Below are 23,423 nucleotides of genomic sequence, written 5' to 3' on the forward strand. Positions count from 1 at the left end.
CAAGCGTCAAGTGTTGTGTGGTCGCAGCACCGCCCGGCCACAATTGCTTAAGGAAAATGTGAACTGCTGGGAACTTGATATTCATGGTGCACTGCACCTCACCACAGGCAGTCAATTACTTAATACTGCCATAGTCCAAGTTTTATTCACAATAGCCGGATGTAGAACGGTTCATTTAGTCAGCAAAACAACTTAAATGAGATGGTGTGCACTTGGCTAATCAGATTATCCAAAATGCATTACTTATGACAACCGACCAAGTTAACTTCACAAAAGACAGTAAACTATTCATTTAAAACACACAGCATGCGTATAAAAATGCGGTCGTTCTAAAGCTTGGCGCTGGGGTGAAAAACCGTCGGCAGCTTCCCCGCGCCGCCTCCTACGCCGCTCGATTCCCGGCACCCAGAGCCTGACTGCGGCTCACGCTCCCCCCGCTCGCTCGATTCACAAAAACGACTGTCCTCAATGAGGGAGAGTAAGCGGTGGCCGCTGAGATCGGCTCAACAGGAGGGGCGGATTGCACGAGCGCACGCCCCGGCCGCAGCGGAGTCACCGTCCACGTAAAACTGCGTGGGACGTCGAGGCAGATTTAGGGGCGCTCTCGTTTAAAACGGGGCCCGAGCCAAAGTAAACACGCGGCAAAGAAACCTCGCGTGTTGGTTTACATTTGCTCTGCTCTAAACTTTACTGCTAAATAGGCAACCGCCTGACCTCTGGCATTGACCTTTGGAAACAAATGTACACTCTTTGTTTTTCTTTTGCATTCAACGACAGGCGAGTTAAACCCCATTACGATTCAGTTTCCACGGCCACCGACGGAAGGATTCCGCCGCTATTGTGCCGGGCCCCACTTGCAAGCCGGCCGTTACGAACACACACAGAGGATGTCATGCCAGCGTTTCCGCGGATGGCAACCTCCCCCCACCACACCACCCCCAGGCTTCCACTCTGCGTTCATAGTTATTTAGATCCCTTAATAAGCACGTGCGGCACAGGTTAATTATTACCTGCGACGCACAACCCGGGCAGCACCTCAACCGTTTGTGCGCAAAGCCTTGAGATTTAATTTGGAATAGACACGGTATAGTTGACCCTCCCGTGAAAGTCAATCACTAAATTGCATGCGGTTCGGGAAAAATGGCAGGTAACAGCCACCTGAGCGACAGGGCTCCACCCCCTACCCCCCCCACCCCCTCAGTCTGACGGTCGCACACCGCACGGATCGCAGTGATCAATCTCAAGCTGACGTGGATCTTATACTCGAGCAGCACAAGTGCGGAAGGAATAACGCAAAGCGATATTCAAACTTTCCACCCGCCCGCCGACAGGAAACCCGAAGGCCCCTTCGCTCTTTGCAGTGTGATTGACTGCCAGCGCGCCGTCCCCCTGAATAACCGAGCACCACCACGAAACTCGCCAGCTGCCCTTTGTCACGGCACGCAAGAGCCGGTCAACAGCTCTCTGCCAGCCAGCGCAGCGCGAGCCTAATCCCGGTCCGATCTCGGCACCGTTGAGGGAACGTAAATCCCATCGACACGTGAAGCCTGCCGCTCGTGCGATCACAGCAGAAAGAAGTTCAATATGCATACATACAGCGAGCACCTGGTGTGACATCCGAGGCCTTCCACTTACACATTTCCACGGTGACGATGAACCGTGTAAATTTCCATACAAACTCGATTAACGGCAGCCCCCTAAATCACGCTGTTTATGGCGCGACCCCCACGGCAAGAGAAACCCACGCAAGCCCCAGCTGTCCTTGGTGCGCAATCTGCTCGGCTTTTGGAGAAATTTATTGGTCGCTGGTAAAAGGTCAATATTTTTTTCTGTCCCCCAGATTCCTATTTGGTCATTGTGCACAGCCCCGCAGAAGCCGAGAGATGCAGAGCTGCGATCCATGGGCACCAATAAGTCAGAAAATGACAAACACCGGACCTCAATTTGGAAGAATCCAACTGAAGGGACATGAGGGCGGCCCACTGTTGGTACAGTTTTAGGTGCACGTTAAGATTTTGGTTGGTGGTAGCTCATGCATCTTGAAAAGTTACGGGGGGAGGGGGGTGATAAAAGCAAGTGACAAGCCAGCAAACCTGACCATTCAGCGAGGATCCACCACGAGGGATCCACCACTCCCGTGTTTAGCAGCATACACAGCCAAATGTAAATACAGCTCCACTCGTGATGTTTACACAGCATCCACTGCGGACGATCCACACACACGCCATGGGCGACTATTACAACTACAGGCAGAGCTGGCATGAGCTACATTTGTCGACAGGCATCGCCGTGAAGCACGAGGGAGCAAAGGGGAGCCTTGGCAGCACCGAGAGCAAAGCTCGCCACCACACCTGGCTCCAGCTCCTCCAGCATTGGGGGGGGGGGGGGGGGGCAAAATGTTAACTACCTCGCCTGGTATGCAGGAGGACCTGGGTTCGATCCCGACCCTGAGGCCTGCTTTATATATTTGGGGCGTGTCTCTCTCTCTCCCCGTGGTCGTGTGAATTTTTCTCCGGGTCCTGACAGTTTTTTCCTCGACATTTTGAATCAACATGCGTTTAAGAGTATTTGGCTGCTATAAATCTACACATAAGCCACTTTGTTGAGCTATCACTTGTGGTGGGTCTTGCCTGGTAAACAAAAACATGGTTTAGTTTGTTGGGGGGGCAAGGATAGTGATTCACCGCAAAGGAGAAGTGATCTTGGGTGGTGCCAAAGGGGCATTTGGTGGTGCAGAACCCCACACGAGCACGGGCCGTGCTTCCCGAGGCCAGTCAAGATAAAGTGAGAATGCTCATGGGTAATGGTAAGAGAGAGAGAGACAAAACACCAACTTCACAGAGGTAACACCGTCATCTCCACAGGTAAGGGCCCACTAAGCTATATACAATGAGCCTCACTGTAACACGGCTTAGAATTGGCATCGACACCCAGGGATTAAAGGTCACGGCCCCAAAACCCCATCAATGAGACGAAGCGTGCCGAGCGAGCTGCCAACGATGGCTGTAACGGAGCCAGGGCTGGAGGCCTGCGCCTCCTCCTCCGTGCCCCGGACCGACGGCTCGAGCAGGACATAGGGATGGCGCTCCACTCACGAGGCACTCCGCTCACCACCTGCCCCGCGTTTGTTTCGACGTTAGACGAGACACAGCCTTGAGCGTGCATCGCAACCGCCTCTGGACTGCACATCCCTCAGACGGCCACTCACCCCGCACCCCCACTCACCCTGTAAACAGCACCGCTGAAGTGCCTTCAGCACAGGTGCGGGACCGGCAATATTTGTACCAATTAGCGTCTACATTTCGACTGTTAGTACGACAAGTTTTAAATAAACACACATAGCTTTTGCACATGCAGTGCACATTTTTACGAGTCTTTAAATCCAGTTGTTTTCCAGCCTGAACTATTTTTTCTGATGCAATGGGTTTTCTCGTCATTCGCAGAATTGAGTCATGAGTACGTTTTGCGATGGCAGATGCCTTAGGCAGGATGCTATGGATCATTCCGAATTGCAGCGGCAAATGGCTTTTGTAAGGTCCGCAAATATCGCACTTACAATCTCTTTGGAGTCAATTGGAGAGTAAATCTGACCTATTAATGCCAAGAAGCCGGTCATGGTAATTTCAGAAGAGAGATCAGACTGCTGCAAAGGCTATAAACATGGCACCAATTAGGCATCCGCGTCAAAGCCTGCTCCGTTAGGCAGCTGGTTTATTGGCTTATTTATTGCACGTCAAATGACATTACGTTTGGATTACAGCAAGCGCGGCCACATGTGTGGGAGCCAATGTTTGTGTGATGGCGAAATCAACTTCTGAAAAACATCCGCAGGCGCGAGACGCAATGCAACGCACCGCGAGTGAATGGGCGAGCAGCGCAGCCGCGTGATCGGGCCTCGTGCTGCAGTTAGGTTTGCCGTGAGGATGTCCCGGATTTAATGTCGCTCGTGTTCACGCCGGATTTCGCGAGGCCGGTCGACATCCTGCCGACCCATTTTTGGGAATTGGCGTCTACAGCAGCCGAGGAGGGGTTGTCGGCAAACGGGCAAGGGGTTGACGTTTTTAAGCTGGCGTAATTAAGTTAACTACGAGTAGACTGATGTTATTCGAGCAGATGAATGTTAGTTTTATTGACACCACTGCCAAAGCAGCATCCCTAATGTTTCATTCTGGGCAGCTTGTAGGTTAGGTACAAAACTTGGCCCTTAAGCTTTCGCCACTGCAGTCAATGACATTCTATGCGAGTCATCAACCGTTCTGTCCTCACTGGGACACAGTTCAGTCGCCATTTGTTTAGTCAACGTCAGCGGTTGGTGAATGGAGACACAAAATTCTACGTTCCAATCTAATGCAGCCGGATCCACGTGGCTTTGCCTTCTGATCTCAACCGTTGCTTCTCCGCACCAATAACCTCCAATGTGGCACAGAGTCAACATGAACTGCGTACAGACACGTTCACCAGCAAGGCTGAGCCAACGCCACCTCCAAAAGAACGATGCCAAGTCAAGTGCCATGAACTTTTGTCCGACCTGAAATCCCGACACCACAGTGTTGTATTTCTACTGTGCATAAACATTTGGAGCTCAGGGCCTGAAAATCGGATCCGTGCACAGCAATGTCACAACAGCCCATGGAACACACCCCAAAATAGTTAACGTGCAGAAAATAATATATACGCTAAATATAAGAGAGAGGCGCAGAGGTAACACTCGTGCCTCACAGCAAGAATGTCTTGGGTTCAACTCCCAAATCAGGAACCTGTGTGGCATTTGTAAGTGATTCCTCCCCACCCCCAACCTGTCCTGCAAGTTCCCGCTGGGTTCACCGGTTTCCTCCCACAGCGAACGGAAACAATCTGACCGCTGTCGGCCAAATACGTCCAAAGTTACCTGCAGATCATTCAATGGCATTTCAGCACACGCAGCAGGAACACCGCTCCCCCGTCGGAGCGCGCCTTTTCTCCGACTCGGGGACTGCTCGAAGCGCTGCTTGTACCGTCTGAACCGAGCACGCCTCATTTGCGCCGTCGCAGCCACGGCCCGCGGCCTTTATCAACTCTCCGCACCCTTTCTTCTCGCTCTTTAGCTACGAGCACGGCCGAGGAAGTGGAAGCACAACTGCGTGAGGGTCGCTTTCATTTTCAGCCACGATTCAACCGTGCCACCATTACCCCACGCGGTCGGTAATTGATGTCGTCGTTTTTAATTCGCGAATATAAACAAAACTGGTGAGAAACGTGCCTGCTGACCTTAACGAACGCCATCCCAAGCTCGATATGGAGAGCCGGGTTGATAAACACTCACTGGCCATAGCCATTATTTAGCAAAGTTGACAAAAAGTTGCCATCGTGTTAAGCATGGAACTCTTTTTAGCACTGACCAACTGGCAGCGGGTGGTCGCGGCACACTAAAGTACAGTACACTCTGTACTGTACAGTACACTCTGTACTGTACAGTACACTCTGTACTGTACAGTACACTCTGTACTGTACATCAAACGTATACATCAAACGTACATAAATGTTATGCATTAGCCAAGTTCCCCGAGTGCTGGACACTGGAGCGGTGTTCTAATGTCTTTGTCCGGAGTGTGTCGGTGACCATTCTATGAATAGTACGCAGTAGAAGCCAATGCAGTTGTAGTTGACCAGCTTGTGAATTATGTTAGGCAAAGCTCAAGCCAAGCGTCAAGGCATCGTGTGGGTGTTGAGAGGAGCTGCCCATGGATTAGCGGTAAACGACTGGCCCCGGAGCGTTCCGCTTGCCAATGCTCCATCACCGGCAAACTTTCACCCTAGACGCGGGTGAGTGCATTTCAACTGCTTTATGGAACAAAGTAAAATGTTTGCCATTCAAAAAAGATATAAGCACAAAAATGTAACTACACACGACATAGTATTCAGATTACCTTATGGAGATTTTAGATGTTGCTCCGTAGATTGTCAGAAAATATAAATGGTAAATGTACACGTAACGTAGGCTTGTGCAAATCCCGAGTGAATTCTACAGCACAGTACACACATTAAATGCAGTGAAAAATGCATTGAATTCTACGGCAAGCCAACATTAATGGAAAAATTCCGAGAGACGCATTCACGATGATTTAGTTTCATTTGAAAGATAAATCACGTCGGGATATAACCGTGCCTAACGCGCGCACCGGTGAACTCTGGTGTACGCTTCACGCTCATTTGTAGCGATGCTCGTGTTGTTTAAAATGCGGTTCTTCTCTCCCTCGTGAATGCGAGAGGCACCAATTAGGGCGGGAGGGGGAGGGGGGGGAGCAGGGGGGGGCAGGGGGGCACGTGGCCCAGCGGGAGGCTCCATGACCCCAGGCAGTAGCAGCAGAGGTGGCGGCACCGAGCAGCGCGCCGCGGTCGGTCGCCCTCCGTGGAACGGACGCCACCTCGAGCGGCTCCAGAAAACGCGCGTCCTCCTCTCAACGGTGACCCGGGCCCACGGTGCGACGTCAAATTCATGCATTTCGGCTTTGATCCCAATCGCGCACAATCCAATTATCCGCGCGACGGATTATCCGCACGTCACAATTCGCTAACAAACTAATTACGCGCGGCTAGGCATAAGTGTGCCCAGTCTGATGTTATCGGTAGCCTCCTTGACAGACATTAAAGTATACTTCAAAGAGGCCTACACTCGTGTCAGAGCTTAATATCACAAAATGTATGGACTTTAAACCTTCATATTTACCTGCCAAAGTCTTGACATTGATACCACGAGGGAAATCATCAAGCTAGCAGACGACAGAAGAACATGAGGCATGATTCAAACGGTTGTGCTGTTATATTAGGGCTTAATTTCCCACAGGAAAAGCCATGATTAAAAACAACCATTACGCGGGCAAAAAAGGAACACGCAGACCTTAGTTCTGACAGCAATTAGATCCACGGAGATCAAGAGAGTGTGTGTAGCTAATCAGCAGAGGGGCTTGCGAGAATTACAGGGAATCTTAAATGTTGCTGGATATGACGACGTTCTTTGGGGGAAAAAAACATGGTGTTGCAAAGCACAAGCCTAAAGACATAATACTCAAAAGGCTAAAGACATAATACGGCCAACAAGAAAGGTCTCAGGTGGCCAGAAAGAAAGAACATAGCAGATAATACAATATCCGCACGTTGCTTGGATCAAGCAGGGCTGTGGCCATTTGGGAAAAGAGATGAAGGGAGGAAGTGGAGCGAGTGGTGTGCGGAGGAAGACGCGTGTCGTGAGCTATCGTGGCTGCACACAGCGTGGACGAGTCAAATATAAATCCGGTAGACGGAGAAGCGAAGTTGAGCAAGCAGCATTCCAGTAAGAACACGCTCGTGTCGTGCCAGCGCAAGCCAAGGGGCGCGCAATACACACGTGCCTCCACAGCCATTAGGCGGAGATTTTTTTTTAACTCCTGTATAAATGATCAACAATTTCAAAAGCCTGACGTCGCTTTCACTGGTGCCGGTGACCCGTCACGTGGTGGTACAGCAAATCTGTCGTGAATATTGACACTCTACCTCGAGACAATTCCATCACGGCCGTAAGGGCCGGCAACCTGCGTCTCTGCGGCCGCATTCGGCTCTTTATGGACTGCTTCGTGACATAACACAAGTGTGTGTGTGCAAGTGTGTGTGTGTGCAAGTGTGTGTGTGTGCAAGTGTGTGTGTCTGCAAGTGTGTGTGTGTGCAAGTGTGTGTGTGCAAGTGTGTGTGTGTGGGGGGAGTGGGTAGTGGTGGTGTACCGGTTAGCGCACTACGCTACGAACCTGGCGATCCGGGTTCAATTCCCGCTCATGGCCGACACCGGTCATGATTATCTGAACCGGTTCTGGGCCTCCTCTAGGTCGACTCAGCCTCAAATGAGTACCTGGTGTGGTGCGTAAAAACATTGCCACTAGGGAGACAAAGGCGGCTGGACGTGGTGCTGGCCACCCCCCCCCCCCCCACCGTCGTGTGCCGTTCTGGCCTTCATAGGTGCTCGCTAACAGCACTTGCCCCAACAGTCTGTTAAGGCTATACGGGGGATCTCTATCTCCGTCTCTCTTTGTGTATGTGTATGAATGAATTCACGTGCACTGCGGCTCTTGAAATATTACGTTTTGTACCGAATTCGATTATTTTTTTTATCTTCTTGTTACTCTGGTTGGCGACTCCTGGGCTAGACCAAGCCCTCTACTTCAGCCATCTTGTTCGTGACGATGGCGGCACCTCCGCATGGCTCCGAGTGACGCTGCGCCCCGAGACTCCCGTTTTGGCTGCACGCCGCCATGAGTTTATCGGCATAATGGACCTGGAGACTTTCCACGTGGGCCTTTGTATCAACGTTGAATTACTTTCCATTACAAATCCTGTCTTTAAAAACAAAAAAAAACTTGAACCTCGAGTAGATACACCTTTCAGCAAAGTTCTACTGAACTGCCTTGGTTCGGAGGCTTTCTTTAGGCAATGGCTCGACTGCAGTGCAACAACAGACACTCTTTTAGCCTCACTCTCATCGTGTGTGTGTGTGCACGAATCCCTTGTGCTGGAGCGCCCTGCTCACTCGCACAGAGCACCGTTTACAAACCGCGTGATCGGGGGCATGTCACTTCCCGATTTCTCTCGGTCTGTTACGCAAGACGAGTAACGCGCAAACACAGCCCCGACTTCAAACAGTCAACCTCCACCCCAGGGGTACAGGCAGGGCGCTACAAGTGTTGTCGGTAGAGCCTTGAATCGGACCTGGGAGGTTGCAAGTGGAAATCAACACGTGGAAGTAAACAGTGGCCATACTTGAGAGGGATTAACCCCACCCCCCCCAGCACGGAAATGTGGAAATTCCACTGCTGGCTCAGACCCATCAACAGAGATAATATTCACCCCTCCCCCCTGTCCCGCACTTGACTCTACACTTGCCCGGGAAAGATTTCAGTTTTCATTTATTTGGAATAACCCTGTGAGCCATTCGGCTCTTGATTCGGGTGCAACCGCAACAAACAATTAAATTACAAGATACATTAAAAATTTACTGTACGCAAATTGAAACATCCCCTACAAAAACAGTGAAATCTTCCAGAAAAAGCACCATTTGTTTATGCTGCGTACTAAACTGTGCAAAAAAAATATCCCATTGTGATGTTAGATCACAATATTGCACCATCACGGCACTCTTCGTTGAGGGCCCCGGATGAAGGTGGCCAGCCACTTTCTCTCCACGGAATGTGTAGGCAGGAATCGAGAATGTCCAGAGAGGGGCCACACATACACACACGGGAGAACACTGAAAGGGCCATGCAGGTAGCCGGTGAGAAACACCGTAGGATGGGTCCACCATGCAGTTGGCCCTGTCCATCAGTGACCCCTTCCAGAGTTCACCGCTGCACAAGGCCTCACGATAGCGGTGACGCGACCCCAGCGGTAGCGCATTCGCCGCTCGCTGCAGAGATTCAACGGTTCGAATTCAGCGGCCGCCCCGGTTAATGCTGTGGTGGTGTGTGTAGTTACCGTACAAATAACTACGTGCCGCCTGCTTCACAGTGGACATCAAAGCTCTCGTTACGTCATTCGCGAGAGCCGGCGCAATTGTGTGCCAGGGTCAAGGTCCAAAATTTGGAAACTTACGCAGCAAGTTACTCGATTGGGATTATACACAGCAATCGTCAGCCGCGACTGCAAAAACACTTAGGCAGGGCCCTCCTAAAAGAGTCCTTGAGACTCTGCGAGGCTGTCATGGGTAAACAAGCGTGATAGTAAATATTAAGTGGTGGCACGAAGAGGTAAAGTGACAGTACAGGGGATCCCTTGACCGGGGGTCGCCACGAGAACGCAGCAGCTCCACGCGGTGTGCGGTTCATGACACGAGCGGGCCACGACCGCCTCGATGACCACGTCAAAATATCTCAAACACCGAAGTCTACAACACCGCGAGTGCAACGTCCGTGCCACTAAAGAGACACGGAGCGGTGAAATCAGCTCGCGCTCAGCAGCGACCCACATTGCTGCGGCGCACAACCGTGAGAGGTGGCGACGGCTTAGGGGGAGCTCTTCATCCAACAGCGGATCAATCATCACCGTTTCAGATCGCAACGATGCTTTTGGAAAAGTCTCATTGTCTTTGCGAGTGTGTGTGTTTGTACGCACACTGTGTTTATATATATGCATGCACGTATACAATCCACGGTCAAAAGCCGCATGACCGCTACCACCTAAACCACGCGGCGTGTAAACATCCGAAACGAATTTATTTGGCAGCAGAAGCACGGCTAAAACTTTGTCTTTAGGCAATCAAACTGTCGCTTACATTCAAGCGAGGCGCTCACTGCAACCACGAGTGCCTCCAGACAATGGAGACGGAGGGCAAAGGGGCCAGGAGGGGACGGCAGGTGACACTTGCTCCCTCCCCCTTCCCAACATGTCACCACCTACGGGTCCACCCCCCAAGGATCTCACACTTTTAATAGCAACCCTCTTTCCTTCCTCGGGCACCCACGGCGCAAAGGCGGTGGCGGCGGCAGCCGCAGCAGCAGGCCACTTATTAGCTGTAGAGCTAGAGTGATCAGAATATCCTAAACACATCAAACTCTAAGGTGTGCTTCAACAGCAGCGGCGGTACGGAAGCCATACTCACGGTCGTAAATATGCACCAGTTGTTTAACAAAAATAACGAACTTTTAAGAGGATATAGGGAACAAAACAACATTCTATAAATACATAAATTACAATATTAATACAGTCTGTTGTCTTACATCACGGTAGTTGCGTTCCTGAAGAACACCGCACGACGGAAAAATCCCGTTATAATAAATAGCAGAAATACAGGGGAAGGCACAGTCCGTGATAACGCGTGAGATGCCTACGCAGGCTGAATAAAGACTGAGGGCGCGTGGGTAGCATCTAGAAGCATCCAGCAGCATCCCACTGCCTTGTGCGATGCTTCGCCGAGGCAGCCTTACAAACGCTTATTCCTACATCATGGGACCTCCTTTGCCAGTACTAAAAATATGAAAATTGGTTTTTCCCTTTTTCTGGCAACAAAACAGGGGAAAACCTATTCTCGCAACGCAATTCCGTTCACTCAATCGCGTTATATCAAACTCTCATCCGCGTTAGAAAAAACATTGTTCCCCCAATACATTTATTGTGTTATATCCAATTCGCCTTATGAAAACAACACGAGGTGTTATGAGAGAACAAGACGATACAAATATTACCGTGCACATTTTTAAAATTAATACTTTGAATGCTGTGGTGAAACACTGCTTCCAACGTGAAGCGAGCGTAGAAACCCGGCCCGTCCAGTCCCTGGACACCGCCTACTCCGACGTTCGGACCTTCGGGGGTTGTGGGGAAGTGGTGGAGGCGCCGACCCACGCGGCGCCGCGTCACTCGCTAACAAACGCTAACAATAGAACAGAGAGACAGGCCGAGTCGATAGTGTGAACATTTCCACAGTCATATCGGCAAGTCAAGGCAGAGCGCTACGACGGCCTTCAGACTGTCAAGTCGATGCAGAGCACAAAGGTGACGTCCACAAAGCCTCAATTGCAACGCACGCAAACCGCATGAACCATCCCAAACTAAAAGTTGGACCATTTTACAATTATAGAAAATCATCGACACGCGCAAACAAAAAAACCCCTCCAAAGGTTCCTTCCCATTTTTCAATGATTTAAGGAAGTTTGTAAAGATCGGGGAGATGTAATAATTGGGCCCAGCTCAATCAACTGTAATCCGGTGAAGGTTCCACAGCAATTGAAGACGGAACAAGACATTTCCTCCCAGACGCCCCCTCTCTCCTACAAGCAGGGACGACGCTGCCGGCCGCCGCAGGGGCCGAGCGTCGAGCGGGTAAACAGCGAGGCGTTTGAAGGCTGCGATCTTGTTCGCAGGCCAAATATTTTCTCAACGGCAGCCTGCAGGCAAACACAGCTGCCAAGCCAATGAATGGCGCCTTGTTCGCATGCCGGCACAGCACATCAAAGCCGGCAGCTGAGACACACAATTATGGGATGAGCACAACTCCCACATCTACACAGCACCAAACCACACACACACAACACACAACCGCCACGATCACAATACAAAACAATCACAGTCACAATACAAAACAATCACAGTCACAACACACAACCGCCACGATCACAACACACAACCATCACGCAACACACAACCATCACACAGCCACACAACCATCACACAACACACAACCACCACACGCAGTCACACTACACACAACCATCACACAGTCACAACACACAACCGCCACATTCACAAACAATGAGACAGCTACCACACAATGTGATCCATCCACTAAGTATGACCACCACCACCATCACTACACATCACAAATGTAACTACCACTCATCAACACCCTCAACCACAACACACGCACAACTGTCAACGCATGCCTACGCAGCAAATTAACTGGCACGTGTAAGTTTACAAAAGGTGAATTAACCATCGATCTCTGCAGGCTCCACACATCATTATCGATCTCTGCTTTGTTTTCCCAACAAGGCTTCACCGAGTTCCAGGAGGGTCCCGCCTTGTTTTCATCAGGAAGGGGCAATGTTGCCATTGCGTGTGATCCCAATTGAGTAACCTGCAGGTAATGCTTCAGCATTGGGATGTTTTGTCAAATAACAGATTACATTGAATGGGGTTTTTCTTTAGCTACAGAAGGGAACCGGAGAACCCTGGAGGAAACCCCACGAGACTCCACGCAGCAGCAAGGCGCCCGAGTTGACGCTCGAAGCGGGAACGAGCTCCTGCTGCCCGTGTGGCCACGCCATGGCCCCCGAACCCAGCGGACACCTCGGCCTCCACCCACTGCCACTTGCAATCGTCGAGGTCGAGGGCCTACCGCCCCCTCTCCCCCAGCGTTTACTCTGGCAGGGCCACGGGGCCCGCCGCCACCGCCGCCGAACTGGCACGGGCACACGGCCCCCGCTCACGGCAGGGCGGGGCACGAGCCCATCGCGGGGGCTCGTGCCCTCGCACGCCTTCTAAGTGCTCGCAGATGTCTCCAAAACATTCGTAGCCCGAAGGTGGAATTGTGAAAAAGAAATCGTTTGAAAAATTAGAATGGAGCGGGTTTTAAACAGTTGACTGTGGCTACTGGGAATATAACGGAATGTAACCTTAGACCTCCTGAAGCCGGGGACGCATATATACCGGGGGACCCCGAGCGTCGGATGCAGACCGATTGTCTGATGTGACAATGACCGATATGTGCAAGCTCTCCTGTAGCTGCTGCGCAAGCATTGCACATGCTGACAAGTGCTACAGAAGCAGAATACACAACATCGTATCGGAACACCAAAGGCAGCTCTAGTCCCAGCAGCAGTAAAACCACTGAAACGCCTCCCACCATAACCCCAGTGACACCCCAAACCCAAACACTCAATACATACAAAACCACTTCTTGAGATGTTAACTCCTTCGGCTGGTATACAAAGAGTCGTGGGTTTGATCCCAACCTTTAAGTCTGTATATTTGGAGTTTGCATGTTATCCTCGTGGTCATGTGGATTTTTGTCTGGGTCCTCAGGTTTTTTTTTCTCTCCACAGTTAGAATCAACGTGTGTTTGGAGCATTTGGCTGCTATACATTTCCAGTGATCAGCCACTTCGTTGGGCTATCATTTGAGGCCAAGTCGCTTCTGAAAAAGAGCAATATAGCTCAATGGTTCTTACTTGGTAAATTACAAAAAAATTGTTTTTAATAATTGATATTCTTGGTGCTAGCCACAGCACCAACCCAACTATATAGACTGGTTCTTGGTAGTCATTGTCGGCTACTCCAGGAATGTTCCGGACATTCTTACGTTAGCAATTCCCGTCAGGGCTGTGCACGCGTGCCAAGGCGGCTCTGTGAGGTGGGGACGGAGTCTCTAGCCCTGCCCCCTGACTATCTGGAGACACGCTACCCACAATCCCTCACTTCTGCACACGGGAATTGCGAATGTGAGAGTGTAAAGAAGATTCCTCTAGATGCCTGCAACGATGACAAAAGCAAACGAACGTTGGCCTCAATTCCATCCCCAAATGTAATTTTAGCCTCAGCGATAGTTCCAACACCAAGGCCATCGGAAACATCAGCCCTAAAAGTGAACCCTAACCTTAATCTCAACAATAACGTTAACACACGTGGCCCTGTCCCTCGTCCCAACCCTTTGCCCAACCCAAACCTCAGTACCATTGCTAGCTCAACCATATGAAACGCAATTTCAAATTAGGAAATGTTATGTTTCAGTTTTACCAAGGACACGTGGAAATGTTTTATGAATGGATAAAATGCAGTGACCGTGAGCTGCTGCTAACTTCAATCACTAAAAGCCACGAGGGAATTAAAATCTGAAAATGTTCGAGTGTTGATTGATGGACACAAGTGTCACTAATCTGCCTCATGTGTCCAGGAAGGTGCAGAGGCTTAATCCAGCCCTACCCATGAACCAGAGAGATATGCAGTCACGACTACGGCAACATGGGAGCTCGTGGAAATTTCTCCGATCCACTCACTACGATGCTCGCGGGGAGCGGCAGCAGCAGCCGTGTGGGCAAACTCCCAGTGGGGCGACGCAGCCCTCGCTCACAACCTCGGGCGCAGAACATCGCAGCCACAGCCGCGCCAGAGCGGGCACGGGGCAGGGGCCATGGAAAAATCCTCACAGCGAGGAGCCCGCGGAGGCGGCAAGCGCCGCACCTCGTCGGGGCCGCGCGGAACAGCGTGCGGCCGAAGCGTGCTCGCGGCGATAATGACAGACCGTTTTAACGCCGCTGTGCTTTAGAGAAAATCCGCGCAGCTACACACTGGGCCAAGCGTAGTGATGAATACTACCCCCCTACCCCCAACGCTCGCAACCTCTAACCTATAACCCTGCGCTCCTAAACCCTGACACTCTACCCCGAATCCCCAAATATTCTAACCTGTGACCCTGCAACGCTGACACCTGTGCCCAGTAAACCCCAAACTTCCCCCCCTGACCCATCCCCACCCCTCAACCCAGAGCCACGTCCTCCGATAGCCGCCTGGCCCCAGTCGCTCATCGAGTCTCCCCAGCTTGAAACCCCCCGCATCCCACCAGCGGGCAGAGCTCAAGCGTGGCTGAATCAGTGCCACGGCTCCAGTCTGAACATACGGCCTGCAGCGTTTGGCACTTACATTTCACAGTGAACAGACATGCACCGTATCAAAATGTAACTGTTATATAGCAAGTGAACAGTAAACAATTGACATTACAATTAAAAAAAATGTTAAAAGTGCCAAAAACCAAGAAGATGATTGCCACCCCCTCTTCACTGAAACTCAAGCCTGAGAAACCGTGTTCACAAAAAATTTTAACGTTTACCCAGAAACCCTCAGCGAGCCCTCCCAACGTGTTTTTACTCGGGGAACTTTCTCTCAGCGCGAGAGCACGCCGACCCCCGTGATCATATGGCAAGGTTGTTTGCATTTTTAGAGATTTGTTGATTTGAACTTTGCATTTCCCCTTGACCACCTAGCAACTATTGCAGGCTCAAGCATTTACCACACCTTGAAAATCCGTCATTTCCAGGCAAAGATAAACACGGACATGGCGCAATTTGTTTTTGCTCGGTTTGATTGCTATCACTGTTTTTCATCCCTACGGAGTCCTGAGCCAGAGTTGAAGTCAAATTTTCGTCTTTAACTAGAAACAAACTCTGCAGGAGTCTCTTCTCAAGGGAGACCTGGGTTAGACAAGTGTACATATTCAAGTCGTGGGACCCTTTGATAATGTGCCTTTAACACGAGGATGCCTTTACTTGTGACGAGCACGCCGGCAACAACGGCGTCAGCTCTGCGCGATATCAGCGCGTGGCATCAACGCACGGAAACGCGACGAGCAGGAGCGAAAACGGCACCCTGGGCCGGCGAGGCGGTTGGTCCCCGCATTGCAGGCGTCTTGGCGCCGGGCGCCTCTGCGCTTTGCCCACGCCGACGGCTGCGAGCGGCCCTCGTCGAGGGCACGCGAGGGAGGGCTCCACCTGGCACCGGGGGGTTTCATCCCACGATGCCACCTAAAGGGCACCGGGCTTTGCGAGGCCGAGCGATGGAGCCGCTCGTTGCGTGGCGCGGCTTCACCCCCCCTCGCTTCCCCCGAAAAATGTGGAGATGAACGGAGTAAGGCGGCCGACTCTTCCTGTCATGCGCCGCGCACCGCATCGCAAATCTTTTCCGTGTGTTCGCTAAACCCATTGTTCATCGTGTCCCGGTACAAGCTAATCCGAGTTAAATGTGTTGCTATATCATCGGAGTTATTTGAAGTACAAATACATCCATGAAAAAATAATTGGCAGTGGTGTATGAACCAAAACTGAAAATAGCTTTCACTTCCTTCAAAAAGAAACATATACATAACTGTAAACTAGGACCCATATCTGGAGAGAGAGAGAGAGTCCTTGCCTATAATATCTGGCTGTTCTCCAGCACTGGTTCAGGCAAGCCTGACTCTGCAGGTGAGAGAATGTATGTCGAAATGGGTCCAAAGTTTGCGTGTAATGAATCAATGCTACCGAAATGATTCACTTCCAGAATGGCGTGGGGATGATGGATTGCGTAATATATTTGAAGTGGACAGATACATGAAGGAGACGTATCGTCCGATTATTTATTTTCGACATTAGGCAGTTGTTTACGGCAAAGGCCCTTCTCTGCACAGCCAGTCAGAATTCACCAATCGGATGCTCCAAACAGGCCTTGGGTCCTCACCGTTAGTCACCCGTCTATCTGCAAGGGCCACGGAAACGGTGCCGTGGGCACGGTGTTTTGCCTCCCGGCGTTTTCCTTCCAGGTGTTATTTGAGAGCCGATTACTAAATATGGCAAGGTGGCGTTGCCAATACGCTGATGCTGCCCTTGCAAAAAAACCACTGGTCCGTGCCGCTCTAATGAGACTGTCACTCACGGTTATTTACAGAAATTCTCTCTCGCTATTACTGCACAGACAAAGGCGACTGTATGGGAATGTCCCGGTAGTGCACGCGCTCCCGATTGAAAACGCAGACAACCCCCCCCCCCCGGGCGCTGCACCGTGTGTGGGCCGCTCGTGCGGGCCGCCGGTGATCCCGGACGCCGTGCACCCAGACCTGAACGACGTCAAAGGCTTAGCGGGAACAATGCGAGCGCTGTTCCCCCGCGCGAGAGAGAGCGCCCCGCGAGGACGGGTGGGGGGGGTGTAACGGCGCTCGCCCTGAGGTTCGGCAAAAACGAAAAACGTGGAGGTAAATTTGCAGATCGCACAGCAGGGAGTCGAGGTGCGAGAGAGAGAGAGAGGAGCGCTCGTCAGCTGGACGCCGGGGTGCTCGCAGACTCTGGTACGAAGAGGACGCGAGAGCCACGCTCGGTCGTTTGGAATCTGTCGCCTCTCCAAAGGGGGGCCATGGCTCTGGGCAGCGCGTGCTTTGAGCGAATGGTCTTCTCACATGGACTCGTGATTGTGTGGACCCCGTTTTGCTGCGCGTCTGCCCAACGGAGGCGGCGGGTGCCGCTGTCCTGCTAAATTTGCTGGCAAACCAGGAAGAAAACTCGGCACACGTCCGTCGAGAGTTTGTCCGTGAGCAGCGATCGCCCGTGGGGTCCCCGCTAGCTGCCGTGGGTCACGACCCCCCTGGCACGGCACAGAATCAGTCTGTGTCACCAGCTCGGCCCCAACTTAAAGTCTCGGTGGTAACCGTCCGATATGAGGAATGGTGCCAGCGGCCGCTTATGACCAGAGCTCAACATCAAACTTTGAAGTGTCCGTGGCTGCAGTGGGCACATTTTTAAATGTGCCTCTGTGGCTGCAGTGGTCAACTCAGGGGCCTAACGTCGATGTGGCCACCTGCGTGAGAGCGGCACGAGCCCTGGCAGCAGCGTGTGGTCAAAGCGGGCTCGAGGGGAGCCAGCGACCCAGCCATGAATATTCACAACGAATTATTTGATTAGGCCTAGTCCAAGCAAAGGGGGCCGTCGTCAGACTACGCGCGACTGGCTGACGCTAATGAGAGAGCGGCGTAAGCCAGTGCCAATCGAGTAGCCGCGGAATAAAAAAAATCCAATGCTGGGAAATGGGCCGCGGTCTGCGGCAGCGTCGTCGTCACCTGGGACTGTCACGTGCCCACAAGGGCGCCAATTAGTGGGCGGAAAACATCAGCTGACAACTATCAGCAATTACTGAACGACCCTTGTCCTGAAAATGCTGCAAACGTCACGTGCAGATATAATGTAGCAACAACAAAAAATCTTGACTTGTTTTCTTGACATGGCATGAATATTTGTTACTTAAACGAGAATTATAACAAAGTTCTAACATTTGCGCGAGCCACATCAGGCAAGAGAACCACAAAATCTGCAGTGGGTGGGGGAAGTAAGGTGGCAGGGGCGGGCACACGGCGCACAAAGCGCACAGAGTGCCCGCACCAAAGAACTCTCTCTGCATCACCTTCCGTGACCCTAACAGGAGTTGCTAATTGTTGGGATTAAAGACACGACCGGTGGGCGGCGGAGGCAAGGATGCAGAGAAACCGCACGAATCAAATTTGCCAGAACGTTCGCTTCACAACGTTAACGGTTTTGACACGCACCATTTACCTGCCTGTCATAACACTGTCTGGGCCTACATCCGCTGCACACCCAGTTTCCTGCCACGTGCGATCACAGCCCGACGCTCGCGCTCGACCAAGTCGCGGAAGCAGCCCACGCCACCGGCTTTCCCGCTCCCCGCGCAGCATGACCACGGGCCACCTCGGAGAACCCCTGGGCCCAGCAGCAGTGATTGGGCCCCACCATGGAGGAGTTTGCAACGCACCGCTCTCCGCTTGACAATAGATTTGTGGGCAAGGGATATTGCCGAGCTTGTCATAAGCAAATCGCGTTTTAGCCATCAGGCTACAGCCCTCGCAGTTAACGATACCTAAGGAGTGACTCGTGGCTCTATCCTTGCACTAAAATCCAGCCTCCGGAACTTTCTCTCCTCCGCCTTCCCCTCTCACAGGACCTCCATGTGACCTGTCGTACGCTGTAGGCCTCTCCTCCTTTTCCTCAGTCACGTGCTGTCCCAGCCATCACCCACATCCTTCTCTATAACCTACGGTCACAGCGTGTGTGTGTGTGTGTCCCATCTCACGCTTAGCGTCTTGAGATGCGTTTACTTGTAAATGTTAAGGTGTTTGATCGCACAAGATGCATTGCATTTGCTCAAGCAATGCAACCTGGGACCAGTTTTGACTTTACTGCATCTCATCAGCAAAGGGAGCCACAGTGGCGAGATGTTAAATACCTCGCCTGGAATGCAGGAGGTTCGATCCCGACCCTGATGCCCGAATATATTTGGAGTCCATGTCTCTCTATCTCCCCGTGGTCATGTGGATTTTTCTCCAAACTTAGAATCAAGAGAGTATTTGGCTGCTATAAATTTCCCCATGATAAGCCACTTCGTTGAGCTATCATTTGTGGGCAGGTTACTTCTGAAAAGAGCTACATAGCTCAGTGGGCCTTGCCTGGTAAAATAAAAAGAGTTTATAGCATCCTTTATTATTTTTTTTGGTTGATGTAACTTGCTAACCCGCCCCTACTGGACATCTGTAAAAAAATAGCTTCATAGTTCAGACTACTCCAATATAAATACACATTCTGGTTCTATTATACTGTAATACTTAAAAAGCAAAAAAACTAATTAAAAAATGCATTGAAAAGAATCACAAAAAGTGAATTCGGTGGAAAGAAACATGATCAGAGGCACGCTCTTCTGTGGAAGCATTATCAATAATATAGTGACGTAGATCGACTGGCAGAGCAGGGGACACCTCGCTGTGAGATTATGAGTTCACATTCCGGCCAGGGTTCATTGAGCCCACTGCTCAGTTGGCCATAGGTGGTGAATTTGTTTTTTTTAGTTTAGGTTCATTTTAAAGTGTGACCTGTTAACCCAAAGTTACAAACTCCATCCAAAGAAGCAGCATTTCCAGAAGCGGAGAGGAAATTCCCCAGTGCGAGTGTGAACAGTGCGCGTTCCGCTTCACCGGCACGGACACAGGCAGAGTGGTGCACCGCGTTCGAAGCTATGCCTCATTGGGGAAGCTGAATGACAGCAGAAGACGAGGAGATGCGAGTGTCACGCACAAGGCGAGGTGTGTGACGGACGCGACGGCGTGTGCGACACACTCGCGTCCGTTATTGGTGTCAAAGATCCATCCGTTGTTAGCTTAAAAACACATGCGCGCGCACACGCACGCACGCACACACACGCACGCACACAACAACAACAACCGCCATTCGCCACTAAGTGGCGGTGACGTCACCACGACGCTTGTGCCAGGCCATGTGCACCTTGAGGCCACGTGAAGTGTCGAACGCCCGCTGGCAGGAGGTCACGGGGCAGACCCAGGTGCCACGGGTCGACTGACCGAGATGACCGAGATGACTGGCTGATGCACCACCTGTGCCCCCTACTGTACCAACTTGCTGTGCTTTAGCCACCCGGCGCTCCGCTCGTTGTTGTGAGCGTCGCTCCTCCGCCCTCCGTTGTTGTTGGAGGGCGACTGCCTCCAACTGCCCAGTAGCGTCCTTCACGAGCCTCCTCCACTGAGGCCGATCTTGACACCGCTGGTACCAGTCATCGGCAAGTCCACTCAGCTCCACGTCCTCCTGTACCACATCACTCCATCTCTTCTCTAGCCCGTGCCGCGCCCGTTTAGCCCCCTCGATCCGGCCGAACAAAAGCTGTTTAGGCATGCGGTGGCTGGGCATGCGGGCTACATGACCCAGCCAACGCAGCCTTGCCTGCCGGAGGAGCTCACTGATGGGACTGTGCCCAGATCTTTCAAGGACTTGTGAGCTCCTCACACAATCCAGCCTGGTTAAACCCAGGATGGATCGTAGGCAGGCCAGCCTAAATGTTTCCAACCGGCGAAGATGCTCCACTAGGGGGGTCCACGTTTCGCAAGCGTAGAGAAGGGAGGGAATGACCGTGGCCGAGAAGACCTGAAGCTTCGTGCGGAGCGACAGACCAGGTAGCTTCCACACAGCGTTACGCAAACGATGAAAAGATATTGCCGCTCGACTGATTCGGAGTGAGACCTCTGCTGATAAACTGGAGCCGGTCATAAGCACACTGCCCAGGTATGGGAAACTCTCCACTCTCTCCACAACTGCCCCATCACCAATTGGGAGTTGTGGGGGTGGAGTGTCCGATGGTACAAAATACCCAGGCAGGTGCTTAGTTTTGGTGGGGCTGATGGTAAGGCCCCACCTCTTAGTGGCACGCTCCAGTCTCAGCAGCAGCGTCTCCAACTCCTCTTCTGAATGAGCAGCTATTACCAAATCATCGGCATACATAACGTGGTTGACCAATAGGGAGCCATCCCTTGATCGCACCCGGGCGTCGATCAGCCTCCCATTATATCTGTACCAAATGGAAATTCCCCCGGTACAGCTATTGAAGGCTTCACGAACTACGCAGTCGAAATAAATGTTAAATAATGTGGGAGTCAGAGGACATCCCTGTCGCACCCCACGCAATGCAACTGGCGGTGGGCAAACGTCCCAATGCGGAAACATTTCCTGAAAAATACTCGGCTGGGGTTACACGCAGCAGCAATGTCATCCCCAACTGCGAAAACTTGGCAGGACCCTCATTAAAAACGTTGAGGACTCAGTGAGGCTTTCCTGGGTAAACAAGGGTCAATAATAATACTACTAATAATAGGATATCTGAGGAAATCCAACCCAACTCCGCTCAGGCACTGCACGCTGCTCGATCAGTGCCACCGAAGGTGTGCCCCTGTATTACTGAGCATGTGTTTGGAGATCGTAGCCTCGATCCCGACACTGACGCCCGTATACATATGGAGTTTGTTTGTGTGTTCTCCCCGTGGTCGTGTGCATTTTTAACAGGGTCCTCCGCATTTTCCCTCCACATTTAGAAAAAACAACAACACGTGTTTGAAGAGCATTTGGCTGATAGAAATGTCCACGTGATAAGCCCCTTTTTGTTGAGCTATCATTTGTGGCCAGGTTGCTTCTGAAAAAGAGATATATGGCCGAGTGGGCTTTACCTGATAAAAGAAAAAAAAAGTTTTGAACAGTTTATAGTTTAGTGTAGAATTGCGTGGTGGGATTGCGGGCGGAACGGGCCACGTCGCCGCGTGGTGACATGGAGCACGAGATCGTGTCGGCCGGCGCACCGTGCGTGTGCGCGCGACCGTCCCCCCCTTTGTTGCCGACCAGAGGGCAGCTCTTCACATCTGCTCCGTAAGAATCGGAGTTTGGCACCGATGTAGGTCACACACGTTTTGAATTGGATCTTTTAAAAGTACATGTATTATTTTTTAAAATAAAAAAACAGTAATGTGGTTTCCATCATCGCCATGCGGTGTCGAGACGGGGTGGAGAGCGGCCAAGCCGCAGAGCGCATTCCCCCCCAAAACGCGAGATTTTAACACCTCCAGCACGGCCGCACCCCAAAAATAAAAAACCGTTGGGAGTGAGCACAGGCGGGAACGACTGGAATGCAGCGAGCGCCGGGTGAACGTTTAACGCTCATTTATAACAAAAAAATCGTGATTCGTAGCGAGGCCTTCCCCTCCATAAATCAGCAACGTCAAAGACACGGATCGTCGCTGGGTGTGCCCCACCCCTGGATATTTCAACAGCGGCCGCTGTGCGGACGATAGAAACAAAGCCGCATTTAAAAACTTAAGATTTTTTTTTAACAACTCACATGAAAGAATGATACGGTTTGAAGTCCAGCTGTGCTTTTGGTCAATTGAGCTTTTGAAGTTAAAACGCTTAAATAAGTATAACCCGTAAAAACAAAGTTTTTCACTATAAATCCTTTATATGCGTGGCAGCGAACTTAATATAAAGGATTTAAAAATATATTCGCCTGTGGAGGACGCGGGGATCGATCCCGCGACCTTTAGCATGGGAAGTGAAGGCGCTACCAACTGCGCTACTCCGCCACGGCCTGTGGAGGGGTTACGCTCTGGGCTCTTATACTGTGACGTTCAGCCAAAGCGATGAATGAGTTATATTTGAATATATGTAAAATATTTTTTTTTTGCCTAAAAAGTGTAAAATTTTGGGAATTCACGAACATGAATTGTCTGTCACAACGAGTCTGTGTGGAAAATGTCAGCTCGATTGGATCACGGGAAGTGGGTTAAAAAACGAGCGAAAGATTTGCACGGTCCTAAGCAAGCAAGCAAGCACGCAAGCAAGCAAGCAAGCAAACTTAATATAAAGGATTTAAAAAGTACACATTTTGTGAGCAAAAAGCTTCTAATCGTGCTGCTTTGTGACAGAACGCCTTCAGAAGTGGATGCACATCGACAATCAGGATTTTCAACTTGCGGCACAGTTTAACATCAAAACAAAAACCGCACGGCAATCTACGGCCACCTCGACAGTGATGGTTCGCTCACTTGTGTTTGACAGCATATACAGTCGACAAATT

At 51.2% G+C, this 23,423-nt stretch overlaps 1 protein-coding gene across 2 annotated transcripts in view; it reads right to left on the bottom strand.

Annotated features, from left to right (window-relative positions):
- LOC144722577 (protocadherin Fat 1-like) overlaps positions 1–23,423 on the bottom strand; it is a 110,310-nt gene that overhangs the window by 49,684 nt on the left and 37,203 nt on the right. The window lies entirely within an intron of this gene.

Source organism: Lampetra planeri, chromosome 15 (genome assembly GCF_965212315.1).
Source record: "Lampetra planeri chromosome 15, kcLamPlan1.2.h2, whole genome shotgun sequence".
NCBI lineage: Eukaryota > Metazoa > Chordata > Hyperoartia > Petromyzontiformes > Petromyzontidae > Lampetra > Lampetra planeri.